The 24737-nt window shown below is 37.7% G+C and overlaps 1 long non-coding RNA gene and 1 pseudogene across 1 annotated transcript; both read right to left on the reverse strand.

Annotated features, from left to right (window-relative positions):
* Nucleotides 1-4541: 4541 nt before the first annotated feature.
* Nucleotides 4542-5356, reverse strand: LOC149234284 (uncharacterized). The gene is made up of 2 exons (XR_016268213.1): nt 5020-5356; nt 4542-4933 (listed from the first exon to the last, which is right to left on the reverse strand). It is a non-coding gene; the product is annotated as an uncharacterized LOC149234284 (long non-coding RNA).
* Nucleotides 5357-23369: 18013 nt separating this feature from the next.
* On the reverse strand, nt 23370-24251 carry LOC149234285 (LEAF RUST 10 DISEASE-RESISTANCE LOCUS RECEPTOR-LIKE PROTEIN KINASE-like 1.4 pseudogene; annotated as a pseudogene).
* Nucleotides 24252-24737: the final 486 nt, after the last annotated feature.

Genomic DNA, 24737 nt, shown 5'->3' on the forward strand with positions numbered 1-24737 from the left:
CCATGGTAAATAAAAGAGGTATGGTAAATAAATAAAAATAAAGATAAACCTCTTTTTATATTTACTCCATAATCCACTTTATATTTATGAACACTCAAAAAAGAGGTTTTGTTTAGGGGAAGCCTATGGGTGAAATACCATGGGCCAAATTATTATTAATACCATGCAAAAAAACATTATTAACCCTAATATTAATATAAAAGATTAATATTTTTATTATTATTAAATCAAATATTCATATTAATATATTATAATATTAATATTATTAAATTTAATAAATTTAGATTAATACAACATTAAATTTTTATATTATAATATATATTAATATATCATGATATATATTAACTCTAGATATATATGGGAGGGAAGAACAAAGACATAGAGTGATAGAGGTGGAGAGATAGGGGGAGTCACAAGGGAGAGATGGAGATAAACTAAAGGAGATGGGAGATTAGGAATGAAGAGAGAGAAGGAGAGGATTGAGAGAGGTAGAAAAGAGTAAGAGAGTGAGAGGGAGACACAAAGATGGAGAGGGGAGAGAGAGAAGGAGATAGGGAGGGAGATAATGAGAGGATTCGAGGGTAGAGAGAGAGAGAGAGATGGGGGAAGAGAGAGGGAGGTAGGATAGAAAGGGGGAGAGAGGAAGGATGAGAGAGAGGAGGTTAGAGGGAGGGAAGAGTAAAGACATATAGAGTAAGAAGTGGAGAGAGAGAGGGAGTGACAAAGGAGAGATAGAGAGAGAGTGTGTATGTTTAGGGGTGAGACAAAGAGACAAAGAAGGAGAGAATGAGAAAAGGGGGAGAGAGGGAGGGATAAAGTAACATAGTTGGAGAGAGAGAGAGAGAGAGAGAGAGAGAGAGAGAGAGAGATGGGGGAAGAGAGAGGATTGGAGGGAAAAGAGAGAGAGAGAGAGAGAGAGATGGGGGAAGAAAGAGGATTGGAGGGAAAAGAGAGAGTGATAGAGAGAGAGAGAGAGAGAGAAAGATGGGGGGAGAGAGAGAGGGGTAGGAGAGAAAGGGATAGGGAGGAGTAGAGTGATGGGGGAAGAGAGAGGATTGGAGGGAAGAGAGAGAGAGAGAGAGAGAGGGAGGGAGGGAGAGAGAGAGAGAGTGATGGGGTGAGAGAGAGGGAGGTATGAGAGAAAGGAAGATAGAATAAGGACAAGGGAGAGGAGGAGAGAGGGTGAGAGAGAGGAACATGGAGGGAGGGATACAGAGAATGAGTTGGAAGGGGAGAGAGGGAGGGAAGAGGAAAGAAATGGAGAGAGAGAGTGAGTGACAAGGGAGAGATGGTTAGAGAGTATGTATGTTTTGGGGTGAGAGAAAGAGACAAATAAGGAGAGATGGAGAGAAGGGGGGAGAAAGTGAGAGAGGAAGGGATATAGTAATAGAGTTGGAGGGTAAAGAGAGAGAGAGAGGTGGGAGAGAAAGGGAGAGAGAGGAAGGAAGAGAGAGGATGTGAGAGAGTGGAGAGAGGGAGGTAAGAAGAAATACATAGAGAGAGAAAGGTGGAGAGAGAGAGGGAGTGATAAGGAAGATGGAGAGAGAGGGAGAGAGGACAATAGGAGGAAACGGGGAGAGTGAGGGAGAGGAGGGAGGGATAGATAGATAGATTGGAGAAAGAGAATGTATGTTTTGGGGGTGATATAGAGAGACAAAGGGAGATAGAGATATTGATGGACAATGAAGAAAGGGAAGAAGAGAGATACAGAGAGAGGGAGGGATAGAGAGATTGATAAATATGGAGTGAGGGAGCGTGTGTGTTTGCAGGGGTGAGATAGAGAGACAAGTAAGGAGAGATGGAGGGAGATATAGATGGAGTGAGAGAGCGTGTGTGTTTGGGGGGGCTAGATAGAGAGACAAATAAAGAAAGATGTAGGGAGATATAGATATAAGAAGATTTCTTGCACTAGATGCATTGATTTCAGTGTAGGTGTTGATTTCTAATCATATTTGATTGCTTGCACTAGATTCATTAATTTCAATGTAGATGATTTCTAATCCTATTTGATTTCTTGCACTAAATGGATATATTTTAGTGTAGATGGTAACTTCTAAGCCTATTCGGTTGCTTGCACTAGATGCATAGATTTCAATGTAGATGTTAATTTATAATGATATTTGATTACTTTCCCTAGATGCAATTATTTCAATGTAGATGATTTCTAATCCTATTTGATTACTTTCACTAAATGCATTGATTTCAGTGTAGATAGTGATTTCTAATCTTATTTTATTGCTCACACTAAATGCATTGATTTCAGTGTAGATGTTGTTTTCTAATCCTGTTTTCTTACTTGCACTGGATGTGTTGATTTGAGTGTAGATGTTGATTTCTAATCTTATTTGATTATTTTCATTAGATGCATTGATTTCAGTGTAGAATTTATTTTCTAATCTTATTTGATTGGTTGCATTAGATTCATTGATTTCAGTGTAAGCATAAAAAATCATTGGCAATGTACATTCATTTTCGTGTTATACTAATTCAACTTATTAATATTGGAGAGAAAGAGAGACAAGGTATGATGTTTAGTACAACAACTCGAGCTAAATATTTAAATGGTTTACGATTTCAACTATCCTTTTCATATAATCAATATGAAAAGATGACAAAACTAATAAGGGTGAAAACAAGAATAGTATAATAAAATAGTTTGAGATTGATCACAATAAAGACTATTTGTAACTCACTACATTCTTATTATTCACATTTTCTATCATTCAACACTATTACATTGTCACTTTGCATTCAAAAATTTTATTTCAGCATTTTTCATCATTAAAGTTATTAACAATATTTATCATCGACAAAATGAGGTAACTAAGAAAAATTAAAATTAAAATAATCTCAGACATATTTAGCATACTTAAAATGATTATATTAATATTAGATGTATTTACATATTATTTGATCAAATTAATCATATCTTCGATAGATTTTCCTTGGCTACACACGACTGAAACTAGCTTAGATCCATCTTAACTCCGGATCTATCAAGCACCAAGAGGGATCAAATCTCACTAGGTCCAAACCTTACCTCAAGTTTTGCACTCAAAAAAGAGGTTTGCACCTCAAGAGATTTGATCCCTCTCGGTGCTTGATAGATCCAGAGTTAAGAAGGATCTAGGTTGTTTTTTAATAAGACTTCAAGAATAAACTTATCAAATTTCTATCCATCAAAATCCAAATTTCAACCAGACAATTTCATTTATTAATAATTTATTTTCATAATTAATATTTATGAAAATGTTTAGTCAATCGAATGTGATGTCCCCGATAATTGCAAATATTAATTATCGCAGTCAAACAAACTTGATATTGTTAATTGACTTAGGAAGTCTAAAACAATAGTTTGATATTTGTTTATGTTAAATAATATGATTAAGCTATGCAAGAAGTAAATATCTTGAATAATGCCAATTACATATTTCTCACATGTCAGGTAGTTAGGGCAGGCAGTTACCTACCCATAACTACTCCTTGAAGATTTATTCTCAAGGAAAAGACCAAGAGGGTATTTTCTACCTGAGGTTAAGAAAGAAAAAGAACTGGAACAAAGGTGTCCATGCTAAAAGGTTAATGGGTTGTTTCAGGCTAAACTAGACTAAGTCTAGTTAGGACCAGATAGCTTCAGGCTAAACTGAGCTAAGTCTGGTTAGGACCGGATAGCTGCAGTGTAAAATAGCTAACAGTTATGAAATTTCTGCATGTGAGAAGTAGCTCGGGGGAGATTTAGCCTGAAGTTATTGATGTCATGGTTGGGAGGCGTTTGGCTTCATTTCCAAGGATTGGACTGAGTTTCGGTACTAACCAGTACAGGAAACAGATAATTATTTTACTTTTCCTTATGAACAATTGAATGAATTAATTGAAATGATTTATTCTTGCTTCTCCAGTAATAGAGGAATTAGGAATTATAAACAAAACTAGGAAGGGCAGAAAAATAGTCTTGACACGAAGAAAGTAAATAACTCAGAGTTTGTTCCTAACTGTGTAATTTCTTTAAGAAAATAAAACCTGAGTCTATCCATATCTATGTAATTCTCTTAGAAAGTAAACATTCAGAGCCCGTAGAAAACTTGCACTAATTTCTTACAAAAGAAAATTCAGAGCCTCTGCATTCATAAATATACATAACTATAAAATAAGTCGGAAAATCCATATTACTCTCAAGATAAAACCATCATTATAAATGAATACTTGATGCATTGACATAGGGGAACTCTTTCATTATTTAAGGAAAATTGGAAAAAGGAATGTGCCTAGCTTAGATAAACTAAGACGATGCAAACCTAGTTCTATCACAATGTGTTAAAAGAAGAATATCATATAAATTAGATGGTGCTTATAGCAAATACTGAAATGATTAACTTTTAGAGAATCAAGGATATTATAAACAAAGAAGATTATTACCAAGAAACTGTGTTGTAACTAACATAGAACCTCAACGAGGAAAAACCCATAACATAAAAGTATCATGCATCGAGAATCCTCGGCCTATACTTCCAAAACGATGTAACAATAAGAACAGAGAGCAATCCATAACTTAAACTATTAGAACAGGTTTTCCAACACTTGGAATAACCATAGAAAAATTATGCAAAAAAGAACTATCTCAAGAAGAGATAAGTTAACAAATAAGTTACAGTCTCTCAAAACCCGTGTGAATTAAGCAATACAATGCTATACTGTAAAAGTAACAAACCAGACACTCATATAACTGGAAAAACGATGGGCCAGAAACCAAACAACTTAGTTCAAACACTCACACTATCAAAAGAATCATGAGTAACCATATTACCTAGTACATCGATGGAGCCGCGGTGTAATCTTGATGTGAACTTTTGGACAGCAATTGAAATAGAACCTCGAGCCATACCATCTAGAGTAGAGAAGGATTCAAATTCTTTGCCTCTGTCGGCCACCAAACCTATGCCAGAACAACCCATATGTTAGGAAATAAGTGTTTAGTGTGAAAACACAAAAAAAAAAAATCCATACAGAGGCATCAAATACCTGTGAATGGCATTTGAACCATATCAGTCCTTGCTTTAGGTGCCAAACATTAAATTCTTCAACAAATCTATACAGGAATGGGTAAATCAAGTTTTCTGCCATGTTTTTGAGGTGTATACACTGCGAAATCTATAACTAGTAAAGAACGCTCATCATAAAACACCACCTGTAAAAACTCCAAGAAAATAAACCCTTCGGGTGAAGAATGAACATCTTCGAGACCCTACTGGGGTAGGGAGAAGTTACCAAAGGCGATAGGGTTCTATTGTCCACCGTATGATGCAGATGCCTTACAGAGGACCGTGGATGAGGAACACATCCCAAGGTTGAAGGCACACAATTGTAACACATAGGAAGGCTCCAAAATCCCGGTCTCGCCAAACCTAAGGGGGGTGTGGTATAGTTAATGGGTGGTATAAATTAATACATGCCAACAATTGTATAGAAAATCCTAGGTATATTAATGTTTAATGTCGTGGGTTGTATATATATTGTTGACCTATATATGATAAAAGGGGAGATAATAATTAAGAAATTAAGACAATAACCATAGCATTCTAAAGAATCAAGAATTCACCCATAGTAAAAACTCTCATGAGCGAATAACTAATGCAATGATAAACATACTTAGGTTATGGTCAATGCTTAATTATGACCATTAGAAAACATTTTTTTTTTTTTTATCTTATATTGTTTTAAGCATGTGGAGATATCATAAGTGGTATCAGAGCCCCAGGTTTCAAAATTGAGGCCTCTGGATGATAAATGAATAACAACGATTGTGATGTGCAGAGAAAAAATTTAGAAGGAAAAGAATTCATTATGAGGAGAACTAGACTTACACCATTAAGACCCATTATGGGAGCAGGATCGACACCTTTTCTAGAAACTAACCCTGAAGTATGGGTACATTTGGGAGAGGAACCATGCACCACCAACGCTGCTATACTGGAAATTGTATAAGAATTGAAGAATGAGATGGCCAGGTTGCGGACAGACAACGAGAGATTGATGCAGGAATAGAAGAATATTATGAAAAGTTTTTCCGATAGATAGAAATAGCAATAACCATTTCCCAGTCCTGAACATGGAAACATGACTGGTGACCAAGAGTTAAGAAATGAATATCCGGAAACAGAAGGTGGTGAAGAAAATCAAGAAGAAGAATCGGACAATGTATCAACCATAAAAATCATAAACGACGGGAAATTGAGTTGTAGGGGGAATTCCAAAAAATAAAACCTCCCATCTTTGATGGTGAACAGGAAGAGGTTGTTAAATCCTGGCTTATTAATATGAATAATTATTTTCAATTATATGAATATGATCACAATCTAAAACCTCACTTAGCTATCTACCAATTGCAAGGAAAAGTCAGCTTATGGTGCAAAGATGTGAAAACAGTACGTGAAGTTAATGAACAGAATGTAACTTGGGAAAATTTTCAAAGTACTTCAAGGAAAAGTATTTAACTGAAATATTTTATGATGAGAAGGAAAAAGAGTTTCATGACCTTTGATTAGGAAAGTTGACTATGGATGAATTCATAACTAAGTTCACATCCTTGTTGTTATATGTTCCCTACATACGAGAAGAAAAAGAAAAGGAACAAATATTTATCAGTAGTTTGCCCTTATTTATGAAAGAATGTCTACAATTCGACAATCCAAAAACTATCACAGAGATGGAGGATCATAATTTTATTCTAATCAAGAATGAAGAATTAGTGTCAACAAGAAGTTATACTTGTGACAAAGAAGAAGATAGTGAGGATTGTACAGAGCTTTTAGGAGAAATTCCAAGTGAGATGGCAAATTTATGGCATGAGTTAAGTCTTTTGGAGAAAAGGCTAGAAAACCAAAAAGTAAGTGTTCAGGTTGTAAAATCAGAACTGAATGAGAATGAAGAAGTTCACTACAGTGGACAAGGACAGGAATACATTATTAAAACAGATGGTGTGGAGGAGAGACTAGCTGATAGTCTCGTGAATTCTGTTGAGAATTCAAATCAGCATACTGATGTGCTGATAGAGGAGGAAGAATTAGAGCAGCAAAAATATGTGTTGCCAAAGGAATAAAAGGCACAGAAGCCTTATGATTTTTATTTTTATAATTGTTTGGTGAGTGCAGGTTTAGTTGCAGATGCTGGAGAAAATTTGGCACAGATGAGCAGCCAAATAAAAATGAAAGAGGGTAAGGATGAAAGGGAGACAGAACAAGTAAGAATGAGAGAAAAAGTAAAAATAAGCGAAGAAAAAGTAAGCATAGGAGAAAGAGTAAGTGATAGAATTCGACAACTTCAAAGTGAAGAACAAAAGTTTGAAGAGTTAGTAGATAGCAGCAACAACCTGAAACAAAGAGAAAGAGGTAACAGTAAGTGGCAAAGTATGGACCAGCCCAAGGATGTGCTGGAAATGGAAATTGAAAAACTATGGCAGTTGATGATGAAACAATCCATATGGAGAAGATTGATAGCAACAGGAAGGATGATCAATCAGAACTTGAAACTGATTGACAAGGAGAGGAAAATAAAATAGAAGACAGTAGACATATAGCAGTAGCAAAGGCGCAGAGCATTCAGACAACTACAAACTAAAGTTTGGGACCCTGGAGGTTTTCTATCAACATATGAAGACACATGATCAGGAGATCATGAACATTTTCTACTTTGGGAGTCTGATGCAGGAGCATTCAACTCAACAATATCATTGTATTTTAGTAGACATAGGGGGTCTTGTATTTTAAGGCATTTGGTTTCCTAAGTGTTGAATTAATGTAATTACTTAGGTTTTGAGTGATTTTAATGAAAATAGGAATTAATTAAGTATTGTGAAGCATATTGTAAATGTTCTCGAATGTAGGAGAACATGAGAGAATCATGATAGTTGAGAGATTGAGAGATTTGAGAATTAATTGCAAATCTTAGATTAGGAGTTAGTTCATGATTTTGTGGATTAGAGAGGATCCTTAGAGATAAGGAAGAGATTTTAGGGTTTTGTTGAGAAGTTTATGGATCTAAACCAGGAATTGGTTGTAGAATCCTTTTGTATAAATGTAAGCCTAAAAGGCATAGTCAGGGGTTAGCTAGTTAGTTAGGAGTTAGAGTGTGAAGAGTTTGATTGTAAGCCTACGGGAAGATTGTGAAACAGAGGCCACTGATATTGGAAATTAGGTCGTAGAGAAGAAACTGTGTAAATACCTATTTATTAATACAAACAACTCGATTCTGAGTTTATGTGTGTGTGTGGAGTAATTTAGCTATAATCTGTGTGTGAACTAGAGTAGTTCTATGTAACAGAAGTTGCATGTGCAGAATCAGAGGCAAAATACAGAGAAGAGTGACAGAGAGGTGTTATGGCTTTGTACACATCAATAGTACAGGAGGAAGCCTTTAATGTTACAATGAAGGTGAAGGAAGCATAAAGGCGCGAGCAGAGTTAAGGAGGAAGTTGTGATGCAGAACAACTAAAGACCAGAACCCTGGAAGAAACCTGAAACCATGGGAACACAACAAAAAACGGACGGCAACAGGGACAGGAAAAGGAAACAGGGCGAAGGGGACAGAGAACACGGTGAAGATGATGACTTCTCATCCGATACACAATGCTCTCCATACCACAACAAACAACCTAAATGTGGAGTAGGTAGAAATAAACGAGAATCATCAGATCTTTTAGATTGATGGATATGAATGGCGGAAGAAGAATGGTGGAGGACTAGACCGCGGGGATAGGAGAGTGCGAAAGTTCTTGATCGCGGTTGAAGGCCCGTAATCGATCTTAGCCGTCGATCACAAATTCAAATTCTTATGTGAAGTCAACTATGGGGGTTGAGCATTTAGAAATCCGCGTGTTAGTTGAAGGGATGCAGACCATTGGATCGTCATTGATGCTGACCGTTGGATCATCGCTGATGCTGACCATTGGATTAATATCGCATCGCATCATTTAGGAGTGAATGGACCTTGGCCGGAAGAAATTGTGATATGTAATGTACGATTATCGGGTGAACCATCAACCGTCAGATTAATGAGGAAATCAATGGTGGAGGATTTCGTTTGGGTTTGTTGATCGAGTGGATCAACGACCATCGGATTGAATGGTAAGATCAATGGCGTAGAGTGGAGCGTCCGTACAAAAAGGAAAAGTCAACGTGGAAGTCAACGTGGGACCTGTTAGCCCCTGAGGTGCAGTGGTGCTATTTTTAGCGGAAATGTCCCCTGTTTCAGCTCCAACGGCCACATCTCCTCTGCTTCGCTTTGGCCATAATCCAGACTTCAAAAGATCACTCTCGCATATATAATTGCATCAGGTCCTGATCCAAATGGATCCAAATATGCTCTCTAAGTCTTCAAAAGCTAGTAAAATCATGTCAAAGATCAAAACCATCGCAGGAGAAGAACCCTTAGAATGGCGAAAAAACACTATCGGGAGGCAAAAACCCAAGGAAACAGTGAAAAAACTGAGAATAGGAGGTCTGAACAGTGAAATGCACAGCAGCCACTAGATCTAGCTGATCAACGGTCCAGATCTGATTGGCGGGTCGCAATCGGCGGATATCGGTGCAGACTATGTGGAACTCGTGATCGCGATCGGTGGAGTCAACGTGGACCGTCGATCAAGCGCGCAGATTGACGGCCCATGTTGCGTCACAGGATCGCTATCAGAGAACACAACAAAGCGCTCACCATTGGCTCAGGGCATGAGTGATATGGAATTGCAATCAATCACATCGGCGAATCGTAGTCGGGGAAACATTATGGAGCGGGGCCTTTAAACATGTATATGTGCGATGTGATTAGTCAGACCCGATGGCTATATAGCCATTATTGCATAGATTTTCAGATCCACCGAAAGGCATTTGTTAATGTATTTTCGCATATTTTGTTATTTAACAAAAAACAAAGAAACGACACCGATGCGATAAGACCCGGACCCGAAAGGGTTCGTGAAGGGAAATATATAATATTTGAAGTCCTGAGGGAGCCAATTTTCACGTTATTTTCAATGTTTAAACGTATTTCCAAAATACAAAGGGAAGCCTTGGAACAAGGTCGAAGCGACCTGCGACAACGATTGAAGATGGACCCAATAGGAGAATATACCAGATTTAAGGACTTTTGAAGTCTGGATGAGCAATGTTCGTGGCAGATTTTCATAGTTTGAACATGTTTCTCTGTGTAAAACAGAAAGCGACCATTTCATGGATTCGAGTAGACAGAAAGCAAAAAAAGGGAAAAACAACAGCGTAACACAGCTGAACCATCGCTGGCACGAGCAAGCTACCGGACAACAAGGAAAAATTACCAGAATTTGGTTACTTATGTTAGAAAAAGGAGACCTCCGAGCTCATGCATGTCTAGTCATGGCATCAAGTGTTAAAAGGACAGAGAGGATAGATTAAGACCTCTCAAACCTCAGAGGGTTCGAGAGCATTGTAAAAGGCCTATAAAAGGTTGAAAGTTCACAGGATCAAAGGTTCAACTTTTGGAGACTGTGGATACTCTGCTACTCTAGCTTCTCATCTTCATTCCAGCAATATAAGCTTCTTTTGTTGTTACATGTCCAATTCCCATTTTCTCTTCTGTTCTAAGCTTGCACTTGAATAGGTTATTCATTTTTTCTTTTGTGTCTATTGCCAGAGAACTATCATCTTATCTCTGCGTTGATAAATTAGATTTGCAAGCTTCATTTACTTCCTGTAGCTAGCCATTCATATGTGTTTATGTATGCATCTGCTAGTATAGTCAATATTCTCCATCTATCCATTGAATCTATAAACTATTGAGCATTAGTGGTCTAAAGCCTTGTAAAGGTGAGGGTGTTCATGCATGTCTTGAGTGAAAACAGAGTTGAAATAGTCCTCTGACTTGATCCAAACCATCATCCATTCTTATAGTTCAGAGAACAATATTGAAGATTTATATGTTACTAGGCATCTCCGAGCTACAACCTAGGAGAGCTTCCTGGAGTGCTAACATAAATGGTGCCATTTCTAGGGATCGAAGACTGAAGCTCAGCTTCTCCTGGGAGACAACACAGATCCAAATTTGATGATAGACAAAGACTGGGCACTTTTTCGGTTGTAATCATCTATCTAGCGACTCTACTGGAGGACGAACCTCTTGGCGACTCCACTTCATAGTTCTGGCTCAATTTGTGAGGCATACTCAAAGAAATCCTCAGCAACCACACGCTAACCCAACATCTAACCCTGAAAAAATCATCAAAGAAAGAAAGGCATTGCAAAAAGGAGCATCAGGTTCAGGTAGCTCTAAACAATATTCTATACCTCTTCAAGAAAATCTTGTAATAGAACAAATACATGTTGAGAGTATAGCATCTAATACTAGTAGTGAAGAAAAAATCTCTGAAATTCATAAAGCTCCTTATTCTTTAGGTTCTCCTTTTGTTGTAAGCCCAAAGGAAATATCACCTCCTATCCATCATACTCCTTTAGTCCTATCAGTCACTCATCAACCCTCTGGCATTCAGACTTCCAGTACCCTTATAGACACCACAACTATGGCAGGACCACAAGCACCTACCAAAATAGAAAGAATCATAGTTGCTAGGTATGGACCTCTAGTACTACCCACTCCTTTGAATCCCATGCCTATTGGAGAATATCAAAAGTATATGCCTAAGTTCATTGGGACTGAAGGTGTTACAGCTGAAGAACATCTTGAATCATTCTATCGCTATGTTGATAACCTTGACATTAGTGAAGATGATGTATGGATGAGAGTTTTTGTCCAAGGTCTAGATGGAGAGGCTAGAAAATGGTTCAGAGAACTAGCCCCAAGGTCTATAGCAGATATTGAGGCTTTAGATTATGCATTCCTAAAGCATTGGGGGGATAAGAAGGATCTACTCTACTACCACACCAAGTTTAGGAACTTAAAGAGGGAAAACAATGAGTTGTTGTTTGATTTTAATAAGAGGTTTAACCGCATGTACAGCAAGATACCAGCTGAAGTAAAACCCACCACTACCTCTGCTAAACTCACCTATGCCAGTGCCTTTGATTCTAACTTATGTCTACTGTTGAGGGAGAGGCAATGTGCTACTTTGGCTGATATGCAGGATGCAGCCTTGGAAGTAGAATCAAACATCATGGCTGCAGAGAAGCTCAAGGGAAATGTTGATAGAAGGAGATAAAGGGGTGAGTCTTCATCATCTTCAAATCCCAAGATAGATAAAATGACCAAGATGACAGAGTCATTAGCCTCTGAAATCTCCAAATTAAAGGTTGAGCAACACCCTAGGAAAGGAAGGGTGTCTAATACCTTTGCTCCTAGAAATCCAAATCCATATGGAAGAGCTAATGAGCAGTTGCAGATTTTGCAAAGAAGCAAAGATGCCAATGAAGAGCAAAGGGTGAAGACCCCTTTCCAGAATGTAGTCATGGAAGAAGAGCAGTTTGAAGAAGATGACAAGATCCATTGTTTGTAAGACAAAGGTAGTGCCTCCTTTTTGACCTCAGCTGCCTATGAAAAGTCATTATTCAATGACCAGATCAACCAAGAATGGGATGGTGAAGTTGTTCTCCAAATTTCTGATCAGCACATATATAATCTGAGGTTGAAGATGAATAATGCCAAGGAAACTCCTGTTCAGAGAGCTGTTGTCCCTGTAATACAGCAAGATAATAAGAAGAAGTGACCGGCAATTGATCCCATCATCCTCAAAGCTCTAGCTCATGAGGTAAGAGGCCTGGACAAGTCTCCTTCTCCTTTCAGTTTTCAATCAGAAATTCAAAAGCTAAGAATACCTATACCTCTGATTGAACTAGTGAAGAATGAGTCCATCAAGAGATCTATCCTTGAGGCCCTTGAGCATAAAGCCATCCAAGCCTCCACTGACTATGTAAATCTGCAAGACGACAAACCAATTGTTGTTCTCAGCCCAATGATTGAAAATTGTGATGACAGCTCCCCATCATTCTATGTCTCTTTGACTATTCATGACAAAATCCTTCACAACTGCCTTCTGGACACAGGAGCCAGCCATAATCTAATGCCCAAGGCTATCATGGATGAGTTGGGTCTTGACATTACCAAGTCTTATCATGACCTATTTTCTTTTGACTCTAGAAAAGTGAAATGTTTGGGATTAATCAAAGACCTAGTCATCACCTTGTCTCAGCTGCCCATGAAGAGCATGGTGATGGATATTGTGGTAGTAGATGTACCCCCCAAGTTTGGCATGGTTCTCTCCAGAGGTTGGATGAAGAGATTAGGTGGAACATTGCAAAATGATCTATCCTATGCTACTGTCCCAGTTTTTGGAGGTGAGAGTAGGACATTATACAAATAAGCTCAGTTGGCTTATATCATCAGTGATGAAAGAAATCCCGCTAATCATCCCATCTATGATATCGACACTAATTTTGGAGCCTGTATTCTTCAGATTGAAGAATCCCAGTTGGCCTCCACGCAGCTTAAGTAACCAGTTCGCCAAATCACAAAAGAAGAAGCCCCACAAATTTGGGACATATTCTTTGATGGAGCTTGCTCTAAGGAAGCTGCAGGAGCAGGTGTAGTCCTTGTGTCCCCCACACAGGAATGCATTCATTTTCTTTCAAATTAAATTTTCAGGTCACAAATAACATAGCATAGTACAAAGCCTTGATATTGCGCTTAAACGCTGCTAAAGAAATAGGCATCAAAGTTCTGAAAGTGTTTGGAGACGCAAACCTTATCATTCAGCAGGTGAACAAAACTTTCCAAGAGAAGCATCCAAGGTTGAAAGCATACAGAGATGAGGTATGGAAGCTTAAGGGCTCTTTTAATATTTTCAACATTTCTTACATCCCGAGAATGAAGAACCAGCTTGTTGATTCCCTTGTTGTGTCTGCTAGCACGTTTATTCCTCCTTTGCCTCCTAAGTTGACTTATCAAGTTCAGGTGAAATATAGACCATCTCTGCCTAACAATGTCAAATACTGGAAAGTTTTTGAAGATGATGATGAAATTAATAGGTTTTTACAATTCGTTAATGAATTTTCTGAAATGCACATCGACCAATAAAATGAAACCATTAAAGAATGCAACGAGTCCAAGCTAAATGATGAGATTGGTCAAGACAACATTGTTCAACTGCCTAGTAACCATATACCCAAAGGATTGGTGCCCCTAGAGAAGCTGTTTGATCATAATGATGTACCTTATAAGCCTGCCAAAAAAGAAAATGAGTCTACTATTCATAAACATAATGTAGGGAGTCTAGCCCATCCAAAGTACATAAATCTGTCCACTCACTTGTCTTCTGCCCAGAGTTCTGAGTATTGCACCCTGATGAAACAATTTGCTGATATTTGTTCTTGGGAATACAGTGATCTTAGGACCTATGACACCAACATCATTCAACATAAGGTTCCACTGAAGAAGAACACCATCCCTTTTAAGCAGAAATTAAGACCTATCAGCCCTCTCTTATTGCCTTTGATTGAAAAGGAAATCAAGAAGCTACTGGATGCCAAGATCATAGTTCCCCTAAGGTATTCAAAGTGGATAGCTAACCTTGTGGTAGTAAGAAAGAAGAATGGAGAAATCAGGCTTTGTGTTGACTTCAAGAATCTCAACAAATGCTCTAAAAATGACAACTACCCCCTACCTAAGATGGAACACTTGCTGCAAAAAGTTTTAGGGGCTAGAGTCATGTCTTTCCTAGATGGATTTTCAGGTTACAATCAGATTGTTGTACATCCAGAAGATCAGGAAAAGACCGCCTTCACTACTCCTTGGGGCACTTTCATGTACTCCAAGATGCCTTTCAAACTGATGAATGTTGGGGCTACTTTTAAGAGGGCCATGGACATAGCCTTTGTGGGAGAGAAGGACAAGTTTTTCCTTACTTACCTTGATGACATAACAGTCTTTCCCAGCACTCACAAGGACCATTTGCAGCATTTGAAGAAGGTGTTTCTAAAGTGCAGACAGTTTGGATTTCCGTGAACCCAAAGAAGTCACAGTATGCTCTAGAAGAAGGCAAACTACTAGGACATATTGTTTATGCCAAAGGTGTGAAGATCAATCCAGCAAGAGTTCAAGCAATTCAGACATTGTCCATCCCAAGGTCAAAAAGGGACATACAATCTTTCCTGGGTAAGATCAAATTTGTGAGGAGGTTTATTCCAAACTTTGCAGAACTAGTGAAGCACATCACTTCCATGCTAAAGAAAGGATCAGAAATAAAATGGACAGATGCTACAAGAAGCTCTTTTGAAGCCATCAAACAAGCTATCATGGAAGCTCCCACTCTAATCAACCCAGATTACACCAAGGAGTTTTGTATCTTCTCTTTTGCCTCTTATGATACACTTGCAGTAGTTCTATTGCTGAAAAATGATGAAGGCGTAGAGCACCCCGTGGCCTTTTTCAGAAAAACTCTGAGGGATGCTGAACTAAGGTACGACCTTATTGAAAAGCAAGCTTATGCTCTCATAAAATCTTTAAAGGCTTTCAAAGTTTATATTCTGCATTCCAAAGTGACTGCATATGTACTGTCAGCCTCAGTAAAAGATGTCCTAACTCATCCAGATATTGATGGAAAGAGAGCTAAATGGATTGCAAAATTCATAGAGTTTAACACATAGGTGAAGCTCACTGAGCTTGTCAAAGGCCAGGGCTTGGCTAAACTTATGGCTGAGGAAAATTGCAGTTTGTTAGACACCAATTGCATGGGTTCAAATTCAGGTGATGAGCAGACAGAGGAAGCAGCAGAAGAGTAAGAGCAGAATCAGCCTTCGGCTGAAAATCTAGCCACCTATGAATGGTATTCCAGTATAGTTCATTTTTTGTAGAAGCTAGAAGTCCCTCCAGGGCTTAGCTCAAGTCAAGCCTGGGCCATTAATCTCAGATTAGCCAAATTCTGCATTAATGAGAACCTGCTCTATTGAAAAGACCCATTAGGAATCCTCTTGAGATGTCTGGATAAAGGACAATCTGTGGAAGTCATGCACCAGTTCCATTCTAGCATCTGTGGAGGGCATCATTATTAGAAAACCACAGCCCACAAAATCCTGAGAGCTGGGTATTATTGGCCTACTCTTTTCTCTGATGTGTTTTCTTTTGTGAAATCTTGTGACAAATGTTAGAGGTTTGTAGGAAGACAACAGCTAAAATCTCTACCCTTGAAGCCAGTACATGTTAATGGTCCCTTCCATGAGTGGGGCTTAGACTTCATAGGTCAGATTAATCCACATTCCAGTGGCCATCACAAATGGATCTTGGTAGCCACTGATTATTTCACCAAATCGATTGAGGTCGTACCCACTAAAAATGCTAATCATCATCTTATCATAAAGTTCTTGAATGAGAATATTTTCACTAGATTTGGTGCCCAACCAAACTAGTCACTGATAATGCAGCAGCTTTCAGGGAAGAAGAATTGGTGGACATGTGTGAATCCATGGGCATTCAATTGGTGCATTCTACTTCATATTATCCTCAAGGAAATGGCCTGGCAGAATCATCTAACAAGAGTCTTGTAAGGATAATCAAAAAATTGTTGGAGGACAACAAAAAGAGCTGGGATTCCAAGTTGAAGTTTGCACTATGGGCTGACAGAGTTACCAACAAGAAGTCCATAGGAAATTCTCCATTTAAGCTGGTTTATGGCGCTGATGTTGTTTTTCCTATCCAGCTGATTCTCCCTGTGGCCAAATTCTTTCAAGAAGAATAGGATGAAACGAATGACATGGTAAGGAGAATGAATAACCTAGTTGAATTACAACAGATTAGAGAGCAGCTCGTTGAGAAGTCAAAATTTCATCAAAATAAAATCAAAGAAACCTTTGACAGGAAGGCAAAAGTGGACAATTTCCAAGTTGGTGACTGGGTTCTCAAATGGGATTCATTGAAGGAAAAGAAAGGGAATCATGGCAAGTTTGACTCCTTATGGACAGGTCTGTTTGTCATCACTCAAATTCAACAGAACAATACCTTTATTCTGCACAGTCTGGAAAGAGAATATGTTTTTGGTGGCCCAGTTAATGGGCAGTTCTTGAAACTTTATTTCATTTAAGGCTTTAAATCCTTGATATTGTAAACATGTTTCTCAGTTTTTATTTTCTATGCAAAATAAACTCCATGCCCAATGGAACACTAGGAGATAGATTTGATTTTGGTTTTATAGGAAAGGCATTGGTCTGTGGTTCTTGAAACCTCACAAGGAGGCTTTCATCCCCAGAAGGAGCCAGTGTTAGCCCCTGAGGTGCAGTGCTGCTATTTTTAGCGGAAATGTCCTATGTTTAAGCTCTGATAGCCACATCTCCTTTGCTCCGCTTTGGCCATAAGCTAGAATTCAAAAGATTACTCTCGCATATATAATTGCATCGGGTCCTGATCCAAATGGATCCAAATATGCTCTCTAAGTCTTCAAAAGCTAGTAAAATCATGCCAACGATCAAAACCATCGCAAGAGAAGAACCCTTAGAATGGCGAAAAAACACTATCGGGAGGCAAAAACCCAAGGAAACAGTGAAAAAACTGAGTATAGGAGGTCTGAACAGTGAAATGCATAGCAACCGTCAGATATGGCTGATCAACAGTCCAGATCTGATCAGTGGATCGCAATCAACGGTGGCAATCAGCGGATATCGGCGCAGACTATGTGGAACTGGCGATGGTGATCGACAGAGTCAACATGGACCGTTGATCAAGCGCGTAGATCGATGGCCCATGTTGCATCGCAGGATCGCTATCGGAGAACACAACAGAGCACTCACCATTGGCTCGGGGCATGAGCGATATGCGATTGCAATCAATCGCATCGGCAGATCGCAATCAAGGAAACATTATGGAGCAGGGCCTTTATACATGTATATGTGCGATGTGATTAGTTGGACCTGATGGCTATATAGGCATTATTGCATAGATTTTCAGATCCGTCGAAAGACATTTGTTAATGCATTTTCGCATATTTTGTTATTTAACAAAATACAAAGAAACAACACCGATGCAATAAGACCCAGACCCGAAAGGGTTCGTGAAGGGAAATATATAATATTTGAATTCCGGAGGGAGCCAATTTTCATGTTATTTTCAATGTTTTAAACATATTTCCAAAATACAAAGGGAAGCCTTGGAACAAGGCCGAAGCGACTTGCGACAACGATTGAGGATGGACCCGATAGGAGAATAGACCAAATTTAAGGACTTTTGAAGTCCGGATGAGCAGTGTTCGCGGCGGATTTTCACAGTTTGAATGCGTTTCTCTGTGTAAAACAGAAAGCAGCCGTTTCAGGGATTCGAGCAGACAAAAAGTCAAAAAAGGGAAAAACAATAACGCAACACAGCCAAACCAACAACAATGGTCATGGAGCATCGCTGGCACAAGCAAGCTATTGGACAGCAAGGAAAAATTACCAGAATTTGGTTACTGCTGTTAGAAAAAAGAGACCTCCGAGCTCATGCATGTCTAGTCATGGCATCAAGTCGTTAAAAAGACAGAGAGGATAGATTAAGACCTCTCGAGCCTCAGAGGGTTCGAGAGCATTGTAAAAGGCCTATAAAAGGTTGAAAGTTTAGAGGATCAAAGGTTCAACTTTTGGAGACTGTGGATACTCTGCTACTCTAGCTTCTCATCTTCATTCCAACAATATAAGCTTCTATTGCTGTTACATGTTCAATTCCCATTTTCTCTTCTGTTCTAAGCTTGCACTTGAATAGGTTATTCATGTTTTCTTCTGTGTTTAATGTCAGATAACTATCATCTTATCTCTGCATTGATAAATTAGATTTGCAAGCTTCATTTACTTTCTATAGCTAGCCATTCATATGTGTTTATGTATGCATCTATTGGTATAGTTAGTATTCTCCATCTATCCATTAAATCTATAAATTATTGAGCATTAGTGGTCTAAAGCCTTTTAAATCTGAGGGTGTTCATGCATGTCTTGAGTGAAAACAGAGTTGAAACAGTCATCTAACTTGATCCAAACCATCATCCATTCCAATAGTTCAGAGAACAATATTGAAGCTCTCCTAGGTTGTAGCTCAGAGATGCCTGGTAACAGGACCGGTTGTTGTTCAAATACCAATTGTTGTTTAGTTGATGTTCAGTTGCTGTTCAATTGTTGTTCAATTGTTGTTCAGTTGCTGTTCAATTTATGTTCAATTGTTGTTCAGTTGTTGTTCAATTGTTGTTCAATTGCAGAGCGGACCCGAGAAGTTTATAGATGTGAGTTAAAGTTATTTGAGTTCCAGAGGACGAGTGGAGATCACGCGACAACCATTGATCTGATGGAATGAAATCGATGGTGGAGATTGAACCGATAAAGGTGGGCCTCGGAAAATGTGTCAAGGCTGTGGAAAAAGTGGAAAGGTAAGGTTAATGCGGTTTATGTATATTTCTATTATATGAGGTTATTATAGAAATAAAGTGGGTTAAGGGAAATTAACCATGGTATGATTAGTGTTGAGTAAATCCGAGACTAGAGTAAGAGGGTATGGTTAATATGCGCGAGTTTAAGAATTAACGAAAGTTTATGAGGTTGAACAAGATTTCGTTGGAGAGGGTAATTAAGGATTAGATTGTTGAATAGTCTTCAAAACATTTCCACATGAGACATTATTAAGGGGCATTAACCCGTAATTCATGAAGGGTTGACTAGGCAGGGAGATTGAAATTCCTGGGATGAATGAGATTATGAATTTTATATGCATATTGTGGGTATTTTAGGCTTAGTTGGCATCACCATGCGAGTTTCCGTTGAGAGGGAGCTCCCACTACAAGCTGTGGAGAAACTGTTGTTTCCTAAGGAGGAAGAGCCTCAGATTGATGCAAAGCAGCTGCATGCAGAGGTTCCAGGAGTGGAGACATCCACTCAAGTAAAGTCTTCAAGAGATGGACAAAAGCGCACAAGAAAAGCTGACAGATTGTTGAAGGACGCGAGAGAGAATGTGGGAGCACCATCTTCTCAGCGCAGATAGAGGAGGTCACTTGAGAGATACACTGGATACATAGCCCTTGTTGGGGAGTGCATTGAGACCGAGCCATCTTCCTTTGAGGAAGCAGTGCAGCAGCCAATTTGGGTTGATGCTATGGTGGAGGAGTATGACTCCATAGTTCGTAACAGTGTTTGGGACATGGTTCTGATACCAGAGAATAAGTCAATTGTGAGTTCCCATTGGCTTTACAAGGTAAAGCAAGCTGCTGATGATGGGAGGATCATGTTGCTGCAGTATGTTTCGACAGAGGAGCAGGATGCTCAAATTTTGACAAAGGCATTGTCAAAGTGTAAATTCGAGTTCCACAGAGACAGGATTGAGGTGGCAGATAATCCCTTTCTTGTTGAGAGGGAGTGTTGAAATGTGGCAACAAGAATATTCCAATTTAATTTGTCCTTGAATTAAATTGTGAATTAAAATCGAATTTAGTCTTAACAGCTACTTGGAAATAATTTATTAATTCATTTTGAATTAATTAGTTGGAGAAATTCAAGTTAGAAGTCTTTCTGAAGTCATGCAACAATTATCCCTTAAATTAAGGAGATAAGATTGAGTTGTATTTGAGTTGTAATTAGTTAACTCAGTTTACTGAGTTAAGTCTAGTTAAATTAGTTCCAAACTGTTTGAGGAACTAATAGAGAGTTAACAGACAGTTGATGCATGCATGCACTCAACTAGTGTACTCCAGCTAACTGAAGATTCCATCATCAGAAACTCATGCATGTCTATTCTGAGAAAGATCTAGTTGAGATTCAAGTCAAGGACAGTGTACTATCAGTTGCATGTGTTTTCTTATAAATAAAACTCATGCATGCAGTAAAGGAATCATTCCTTGATGATTGCACAGTTCTAACAGTGTGTGCGATTAGGTGATCATCCACTAGGTAGAAGAGGTTTTCCACTTGGTTGAAGGAGAATCATCCCAGAGGAACAACGTAAGGAAATAGGAGCTTGGAGGGCAAAGAGGAAGGCTTGAGAGAAGCCAGGATTTCCTGTGAGCATATGTGAGGATCGTACTGAGAGCTGGCTAGCTATGAGAGCTAAGGCTTTGTATAATTCCTATGTATTTCCACCATGTATGACAATACAGATAGTGGGGTTTTTAGCTGAGGCTTTCTCCAAAGTATTTTCATGTGTATTGTGTGATTGATTCTTCTTCTTCTGGTTATATTATTCAGCTCGATTTTTAAAGCTTCTGCAAATTGATAGTAGAAATAGGTTATAGTATTTTGCTTTGATTTATATTGCATTATTGGGTTAACCTACATACAAATTTTTTACAAACTGTAATGCATAGGAAGACTCCAAAGGCCCGGTCCCGCCAAACCTAAAGGGGGTGTGGTATAGCTAATGAGTGATATAAATTAATACATGCCAACAATTGTATAGAAAATCCTAAGTATATTAAGGTTTATTTCCATGAACTGTATATATAATTGACCTACATAATGATTAAAAAGAAACTAATAATTAACCAACGAAAACAATAACCATAGCATGCTAAAGAATCAAGAATTCACCCATAATGAGAGTTCCCATAATAAAAACTCTCATGAGCCAATAATTAATACAATGATAAACATACTTAGGTTCTAGTCAATGCTTAATTATGACCATTGGAAAACATTTGATTTTTTCTATTTTTTTTTATCTTACATTTCTATAAGCATGTGGAGATATGACATCCAATAAATATGATGACGGCAAACAATGGTAAGCGAATTACGATGCATCAACATTTATGAGGATTCTAATACTACACAAAATAAATCTTCATTTAACAGCAAAGCAGATTTCCTAGACCAAACTTCTTCTCCGACTATCTTCATAAGGACTAACACAATAGATCGCGAAGCTAAGGCACCAATGTCCCAAGAACCAAAAGAGATGAAGGAGATGCAAGACAAAGGAAGTTGGAAGACCGTAGAGAAAAAAAAAGAAAGCTACAACACCAATCTCGCCAAGAAAGAAGAAATTATAGGTCTGATAGATCAATTTGGTCTGAGTGGACGTTAACTACCATCATCATCATCATCACCACCACCACCACCACAACAATAACATTACTAAAATTTCAACCAATAGTAACAAATATAAATATTATTAATTTTTTTATAAAAAATAAAAAACTAATTATAAAGTTAAACTTTGATAAATTAAAAAAAATCACATTATTGCCCTAACCAATAGTCCGTCAACGCAAAATCGATTGCATCATACGGTCAGGACTACAGGATAATAATTTATTTTCATAATTAATATTTATGAAAATGTTTAATCAATCGAATTCTAAGCAGTACAGGAATTGGAAATTCAATAACCCTTCGGTTTTAACATTTTTATTGACAACGTTAAGCAGCAGCAGATTTAAGTGTATTTGAGACATGCATCATATTAGGATAGGATAGAAACCATTTATTTGTATTTGTAAAATTCTAATTCTAATTTTTAATTTTAACATTTTTAGAAATTTTATAGTAATAAAATTATAAATAATTTATTTATTAAATTTATTTTAAATTTTAAATAACAATTTTATTTTCATAATTAATATTTATTAAAAAAATTATAATTTTAAATCTGAAATTCTTAGGATTTATATGGTAGATAAACATCTTTCAAATCTCATAATTAATATTTATTAAAAATTTAATTAAATAAATAAAATTTATTAGTAAAAATTTTAAATTTACTTTTTAATTATAATGAAAAACACCAAATCACCATTGGCCTATAATCCATTACTAATTGTGAATTGGTAAATTATTCAATTTTCAGTAGATTTTTTAATGCTCGATGGGAAAACTAATCTATTTTAATATTAAAAATAAGATTTCAAATTATTTGTTTCCTTTTTAATGTCCACATTAATTGGTAGGTCTGCCACGAGAATGTTTAAATACAAATGTCAGAGTCCAAAAAAAACCTAAAATTCCAAATTAAATTTATTAAACACAATAAAATAAATAAAACATTATCAAATAAAAGTTAATTTATTAAATCAAGTAAAATAGAAAAATTATTATAAAATACAAAATCAATCCGTAAATGGAAAATTAGGATTAAAATACAAAAGAAAACACTAAATCGGATACTGTATACTTAATATACTGGATATTTATTAAATGGAAAATTAAGATTAAACTATAAGGAAAGGTTGATGGTACACAATATTTTACCCACTTTTACTTTATATTTTAATCTAAACTAATTTTATTAAATCGAGAGTTATAATAAAAAAATATCAATATAAAGTCTTTTACTTTACATTTTAATCCAAACTAATTCTATTAAATTGATAAAACATCAGAAAATACAAAAACGATCACTAGCTGCGACTCCCGAGTATTAAAGCTCATAGTGTATATCCGTAAAGCCTAAAGTTGTAGATAAGACTACCAAGGAAAAGTTGATGTGCTTATGTTTGGAGTGGAGTTTATACTGGGCCACCTGTCCTGCACAGAGGAGGGGGATAACGGTGCTGTGTTTTGCTGGTTGATCTTGGAAAACGACCTCCACTGTTCTTCACCTGCACCGTTTGACGTAACACTGGAACGTCCGATTTTTTCAAGCTCAGCAACGACTTCCTCCATATCCGGTCTGTCATCCCTCTCGAACGCTAGGCATCTCAACGCCAATTCTACAACTGCTCTTGCCATTACCTTCACCTCATGATTCACTTCAATTTCCAGCTGCGGATCCACTAGTTCATGCAAAGCCCCTTCCTGAATCTTCGTTATCGCCAAGTTAGCAAGGTTTATTTCCCTTCTGTTCCGATTTATGTCCATCGCTATTTTCGGGGAGACGATCTCCATCAAAACGACGCCAAAGTTGTAGACATCGGATTTCTCAGTCAGCTGATAGCACTGATAGTACTCTGGGTCAACATACCCTGGTGTGCCTTGTGGGATAGTAGTCACATGTGATGCATCCACAGGAACAAGCCTGCAAAGCCCAAAATTAGCCAACTTTGTATCCAAATTCTCATCCAATAGAATGTTAGAGGATTTCACATCTCTGTGGATTATAGGCGGATCAAGGGCGTGAAGAAAAGTGAAGGCATGGGCAGTTCGAATAGCAATGTTCAAGCGAGTATTCCAAGGTAATCCCTCGGGCGTTTTGCGATCGCCATGAAGATGATCGGCCAGGGTTCCATTTGGGACCAACTCATATACAAGCAGTAGCTCTGGACTGTCTGCAGGAGTGTGTTGAAATATTATTTTCAACTGCAGGGCTTGTCCTTTGCCATACTCCTGTACTGATGAATCAACAGCCATACCTCTACATTGATGAATCTGCCATTAAACAGCCGCAGCTCCAGTCTTTTCCTGAATCAGTCATTACACAGCAATTTATTACGGAATGGTGGTCACTCACGGAATGATCGTAATTTATTGCTGTAGTTGGTAAATGTAGGTAGGATTTTTAATTTTATTTTATTTTAATTCATAGGTATAGTTTTTCTTTTACGGCAAGTAAAAAAAACGTGAAGTTCAGTTTTCTGTTGAATCTGAAAAATGTATGTAGACACAGCAGTGTGTTAGTTTTTTTTGGAACAGAGACAGAGCTCTCTTTGTAATGCACAGCAGTGCAGAAGTTTTTTTTTGTATCCAGCAGCGTGAATGTATGAATGTAATTTACACACAGCAGTGTAAAATGTTTCAAGGAAAAAACAGCGTGTTACAGCAGCGTTCTGAGCTGAAACAGAGTGTTACAGCAACATTAGTTCTGACCAGAAACAGAGTGTTTTGTAGATGCACAGG

The sequence above is a fragment of the Pinus tabuliformis genome, chromosome 8, assembly GCF_031772625.1.
Source record: "Pinus tabuliformis cultivar Carrire ecotype Pingquan chromosome 8, CPIR1, whole genome shotgun sequence".
NCBI classification, from domain to species: domain Eukaryota; kingdom Viridiplantae; phylum Streptophyta; class Pinopsida; order Pinales; family Pinaceae; genus Pinus; species Pinus tabuliformis.